This window comes from Silurus aristotelis (assembly GCF_946808225.1).
Source record: "Silurus aristotelis genome assembly, chromosome: 6".
In the NCBI taxonomy this organism is placed as follows: Eukaryota; Metazoa; Chordata; class Actinopteri; order Siluriformes; family Siluridae; genus Silurus; species Silurus aristotelis.
In genome coordinates, this window is record NC_139579.1 from 11,789,157 (window position 1) to 11,795,655 (window position 6,499).

A 6,499-nucleotide genomic window follows, 5' to 3' on the forward strand; every position below is an offset into this window, starting at 1 on the left:
TGCCCTTCAATTCCATAATAATAAAAATCAACACAAAGCATAAAAATTGATTATTTAAAACGCCTTAAATTGTAGCCACGTTTGACTTATGACATTTAAAATGAATATGATTTGAACCTTGAGTGATCTCAATCATAACACAGTGAACTTGTGTAAATATTAATTTTACGAGAACTCGTGACTCTCCAGAGGATTGGATTAAATCTCTCTTCTCTCGGGATGTAAAAAATGAAACAATTCCTCAGAGCCTGTCATGAAAATTGCTTTATTTGGTCTAATTACTACAGATCATGAGCTGAGAATGAGCCATATAATTCCATGTTCTATCCCCATTTACTGAAGACATTTAAATATGTAAGGGCTATAGATCTTTTTTTTTTATCTTAGTCAGGTCCTGAGAGCAATTGTATTTGAATAGATTAAGACCTAATTGATTGTAATTCTACATTCGATTGCAGATGAATCATGACCGCACATTTAGATATGCTATTTTCCTATTTGGCTTTCTGATATGGAGTCGTCCTTCTTCATTAATTCGAAGGCGTATCTGAGTAATCACTTTGCGTTGGCTGGAGTGCTTTCGAATCACGGTTCTGCTCTTCCGGGAACCTACAGGGTCATGATTCAGCATTTAGCTGGAGTGCTCTTGTTGTTGTCACAATGTTTAGCCCCATAGCTGAAAATGATGGTGTAGGTGGAGGAACTCTATCATCGTCAGCTTTATAACACGAGCAGATTCTAAAGTCTCGTCTCTGGCTGTCAGGTTCATAATGGATTCCTGCACTAAAGCAGTTATGTCAGGCTCGTTCCAAGCTTTTATTCCACGATAAATTCGGATCTAACTCGGCGGTGGAGCGGTGCATAAGGGCGTACTTTTGAAAGAGTGCACATAAATAGAGAGTGCTCAACATAATGGCATACATAATGCATTGAAGATATATGGTAATAACTATCCTTTCTGCGGATAGGGCAGACTGATTACTGGATACGTTCAAACTGCTGTTGGGGATTTGAACGGATGTTAATTTGATTTACTTCGCATTTGCGCCCCGGAGTGCTTCTTCATAGAACAGTTCTTTTAGAAGCTGGATTACAGAGGTAACGTAATGAGCTTCTCCATCAGCTCTGACCTGTGATGTCATATCGTCTGAGGTAAAATACCTTTTTAGATTCCAAATGATGAGGTAAAAAAGTCTCTTTACTTTCCAAAAAACACATGCCAGACTTCAAGACTTTTTTGGTCATTTTGAAAAAGTTGACATTACTGCACAAGTCAAACCAAGCCTTGGTAGCTGCTGACAATTTGGAAAGTGACATGAAATCATATAAAATACTTTACATTCACATTATGATCATTATACCGATTGATTGATTACATGATAGTCACACTATGGCTATTTGCACTACCACATTATTTAATCTGTATTGTTTGTTTTGTCTTGTATAGTCTGTTTTGTCTCATATAGTCTGTATTGTTTTGTATGGTATAAATATTTAGTGTCGTTATATGTGCATCAACCCACTTGGCCTGATTCTAATTATACCGTCTTAAACACTGTTTCTTCACCATACGCTTCTCTATGTTGATTTCCACAAAAATTCAATTCAATTCATTTTTATTTGTATAGCGCTTTTAACAATGAAAATTGTCTCAAAGCAGCTTTACACAGATAATGTGGTGATAAAAATTAATATGTTCTTCGTAAGTTTGTCCCTGATGAGCGAGCCGGTGGCGACTGTGGCAAGGAAAAACTCCCTGAGATGGCATAAGGAAGAAACCTTGAGAGGAACCAGACTGTCCATTTATTACAGATAAACGATGTTTTGGGGTACAGTGATGGTAATCAGAAGCAAACTGTAGTCCTGAAAGCTCCCGTTCTTAATTATCTCAAAGATATCTATTGATTTATTTTTTTCCTCATATACATGCTAAGACCAAGTCGAAACAATGATGTATAATAATGTACCAAACAACATATGGCACGTGTCTATGATTACAGTGCTATAATAATAAACAAAGGAAAAAACTCATTTTTTTTCCCATTTTCTTCTCTTCGTATTGGCCTGCTTCATTCTGAAACCCTACCACTGGATGGAGCTCTCTTCAATTGGAGACCACTATGTGCAGCTGGCGATGGTTCCACATGAACAGCCTGAAGAGCTATGAAGTTACTAAACAACTCAAGAATGGATCTATTTGGATTGTAATTAATACCAACAGTCTGCTACAGTGGCTCAGGACCACAGTTTGCACAAACAATTCTGCGTTTAAGTGCCTATTACAGAAGATACACCTCAACGATGATGGAACTGTAATGAATGTAATGACATTCGGTGCCACCCAGATTAAGATGGTTTTTTTTTTAAATCTGGTTCCTGTCAAGGTTTCTTCCTTATTTCATTTTAGAGAGTTGTTTTTTTCTTGCCACAGTCCCCACTGGCTCGCTCATTGGGGATAAACGTATAAGGAACAAGCTTATGGGCACTAAACTTAAACATCTCAACTTCCCTGTAAAGGTGCTTTGGGACAATGTCCATTTGGGTCAACAAAACATTTGAATTGAAAATACGATAATAAAAATTGCTGTGGAGTTAAAAGTCGTTTCGTACTGTCCTGTTAGAACTGTCCAAGTGAGAACCTGGCCAGCAGGATCCATGTCTGCTTTTCAGGAATGTTTTGAATGCACTGACTGGGACATGTTCAGGGAAGCTGCAATCAACGGCGATTTCATCAACTTGAAGGAATACACGTCAACAGTGACCAGCTACATCGGCAAGTGCATTGATGATGTGACTATCTCCAAGACCATCACTACACGCTCCAACCAGAAGCCGTGGATGACTGCCAAGGTGCGTGCGCTGCTAAAAACAAGAGACTCTGCCTTCAAAACAGGGGACAGGGCGGCCTTGAAAACAGCAAGGGCCAAACTGTCCCGTGCCATCAGAGAGGCGAAGCGCGCACACGCAAAGAGAATTCACGGCCACTTCCAGGACAGCGGAGACACCCGGCGCATGTGGCAGGGCATCCAGGCGATCACGACTTACAAGACTACATCACCTGCTTGTGACCGTGAAGCCTCCCTCCCAGATGTGCTGAATGACTTCTATGCCCGGTTCGAGGTGCAGAACAACGCGAGGAAGACCACTCCTCCTCCCAGTGACCAGGTGCTCTGTCTAACCACAGCTGAAGTGAGGAAAACTCTATGCAGAGTTAACCCACGGAAGTCTGCTGGACCAGACAACATTCCTGGCAGAGTGCTCAGGGAATGTGCACAACAGCTAGCAGATGTCCTCACTGACATCTTCAACATCTCCCTGAGCAGCGCCACTGTTCCTACGTGCCTCAAGACGACGACCATCATTCCTGTGCCGAAAAAGTCTTCTGTCTCCTGCCTCAATGACTATCGTCCCGTTGCACTCACACCCATCATGATGAAGTGCTTCGAGAGGCTCGTCATGAGGCACATAAAGACCCAGCTTCCACCTGCACTGGACCCCATGCAGTTCGCATATCGTTCAAACCGCTCCAATTCATTAAAAAAAATACATTATTACAAAAGATATAATGATATTAATATGGTTAATGCAATAATGGCTTGCTTCACCAATGTTAGATGATATATGTTATATGCTCCGGATAAGGACGTCTGCTAAATGGTGTAAATGTAAATGTAAATATGCGATACTTTGCTAAAACAACCATGATAACACCCCAAGAACTAATTTTTGGAACATTTTTATTGAACATTCAGTAAGTATTCGAGAAGATTTATTCCAAAAAAGCAACATTTTTATAATGTAATAATGCAACCTGCTGGAAGAAATTGTAGATAAAAAACCCACCAAAACAAATCAGTTATTATTTTGTTAGTTTAGCATTTAAAAGTGTTTTCTGAAATAATAGCTTAGATGCTCATTGAACCAAAAGTTATTACAACTATAACACATTAGAAGGAGACAAACAGTTTCCCAGCTTTAAACTCCAGCCATTTTCAGCCATTTTGCCAGCTATAGTGTAACTAAATACATCCATCAATTAGCATGAAAGCGTAAAATAAATTCGAACCATCGTAACTTGGGGACCATCTGTACTGGGTTGTGACTTAGTATTTAGGGACCTCTGATGTACAATGATAGAAAACATATTGTGGGGTATTACTCAAGCTAAAGATGTAAGAGCACTAGGCAGAGAAACCTAATTTGTATAAAACACATGAACAAATAGTGAAAGGCATGTTTACAGTCAGCCCAGTGTTTCCCCATATAATTATCAAGTGGTAGCTTAGCTAAACCATGTGTTTAAGCAAATTAGGGTGCTCTGTTAGCAGTTACTCAACAGCGAATCATTAATGATATCTTACTGAGACCGCCTGTTGTAAACCATGCATGTAAACAAAACTTTGTAGAAACTACATTCAGATCTGTATCCAGGTGTTCCAGGCGTCCAAATCCAGGTGTTCTATTTTTTCCTTTTGTTCCATATGTAGTCTTTATCACAGTTCACTAACATTACTTGTTTTACAGCAATTTATTACATCTGAAAAGCAATTAGGGTGAACAACAGGGTGTATTTCACACCTACTCCTTCAGTGGTGGCCTACCTGAAACAATCCACCTCTTAATACCATCGTTATGACGCCACGGCTATAGAAACCATCAATATTCTACAGAAATGCAATATAACAGACAGGTTTCTCATACAGAGAGAATGGCATTCCTAAAGCAAAAAACCTAATGGACACAATTCAACAAGTCTCCTTTCACTGCAGCCACAGCTGCACCGCCCGCGTACATATTCTCCAAAAGAAGCATCAATATCAACCTGTGATTTTTGGTTTTCTGTGCATTTCTGTGCATTTTTTTCAGTGCATTACGGTTTTCCCAGGGATTTTAAATGGTGTGTTTTTGTGCAAATTCTACAGGAAAGAAAACACAAGTGTAGAAATGGTTCATGAAAAGCTAAACAACTGTTTTGAACTGTTTTCTCCAATCATGATGTCCATTTAGTAAATGGCCTTGCAAGTGTATCTGTGACCAAATCAATTTCTTTTCTTCTGTCAGCCACTGTGGAATGAAAAAACTAAACACACAGCTATTAAATTCACATGAATAGTTTTGAGCTTGTGTAGTTTGCAGATGTGGGTTATGAGTCTCTGACTAGTGCCCTCTCAGACCATACAATCAATGGACGTAAAAATGGCAACGTATGCCTTCGGATGCCTTCTAGGTGGCCACAGAGTCAAATCGCAGTCTGATTTGTTAAAGCAATAGCTTTGAGCAACATGGATTTTATGGTAAAAAACGACTGAAGATTAAACTATTGGAAATAATTTAGTACATGTCCATGAACAAAAATACATTAAACATAAATCAGTAATTCTGATAGTTAAGATTAGCAAAGAAGGGCTTTCTGGCCCTGATGACCTTCCACTATAGACAGTACAATGCACATTAGTTTGTGCAAATGAATGAAATATACTCCTATCAAGTATATTTTAATTTCAATTTATGACACTACAAAATGCAGACAAATTTAGAAGGGTGAATATTTATGCAAGGCACCGAACACTTTATAGTAGCCGAAAAAAAATTGCAAACTCAATCCAACAGAAACTAGCAGCACCGTGTGATGGCCTGCATACATATTTGTTTTTGTCGCTTGTCATGGACTGATAAAGACAGGTTTGAACGTTAAACCTTTTAGATCACAATAAAGGAGCGTGCCGTTCGCCCGGCTTTTGTGAAGTTTCTCCGCTGAGTATTCTGCATCTGTCAGCATTATTATGGAGCGCTGGCATGCTTTTTTGAGAATACCTGTTTGCAAAAGACTTTCAAAATAACTTTGCAAATTGCTGACTGGCTATATATAAAAAAAAAAGTTTTTTTGTTGCTTTTCTGTTCACTGTGTAATGCCTTAATATTGTGTATCTGTACCCCAAAGCTTTATATACGTGTGTATTTGGAATATGTGTTATATAATATGTACAATGGTATTCAAAAGTATTAAGTAAAAAACAGAGTTTTAATAAATCCAGAGGAAAAGTTACAGCATTGGCTTGCAGGTCTGAAAACCGCAAACAGGCAAAAAGTCAGGTGATCAACAAACAGGGCGAGAGGATTTTGAAAAACAAGTTAAAATCAAAGTATCGAAACAAAATTGCAAGGTTTGTGTAAGTATTCCAGAACAAGTGAGCCTAATCACTATGAAGGTGACTGTGAATGCTGTAAATGTGAATGAAGTGTTTACTCTCGGAGCGATTTGTCCATTCATTTTCTCTATTTCTCTCCCAGGATTTGATCAAATGAACTCAAGGAGTGTGTCAGTTGTTGTATTCTTTAATCCAGGTGGAACCAGGCAATGAACCCTAGGGCTTGGTTTTGGGTTCAGCCTTCCGGCAGTGTAAAGGTGATCAAGTTACTAAATTACTAAAGTATTTTGCCTTGTGAGCAGGTGTGTCCCTTTTCGTGAGTCAGTTTCACTACCAGGAGCTGCCCAGTC

General features: G+C 39.0%; 1 protein-coding gene across 1 annotated transcript in view; it reads left to right on the forward strand.

Annotated features, from left to right (window-relative positions):
- The window catches only part of cUnh6orf136 (chromosome Un C6orf136 homolog), a 181,925-nt gene extending 176,332 nt beyond the window's left edge, over positions 1-5,593 (forward strand). Inside the window, exon 8 of the transcript XR_014533941.1 lies at positions 5,580-5,593. The gene's annotated coding sequence lies outside the window, so the exon portion shown is untranslated. The remainder of the gene's footprint in view (positions 1-5,579) is intronic.
- Positions 5,594-6,499: the final 906 nt, after the last annotated feature.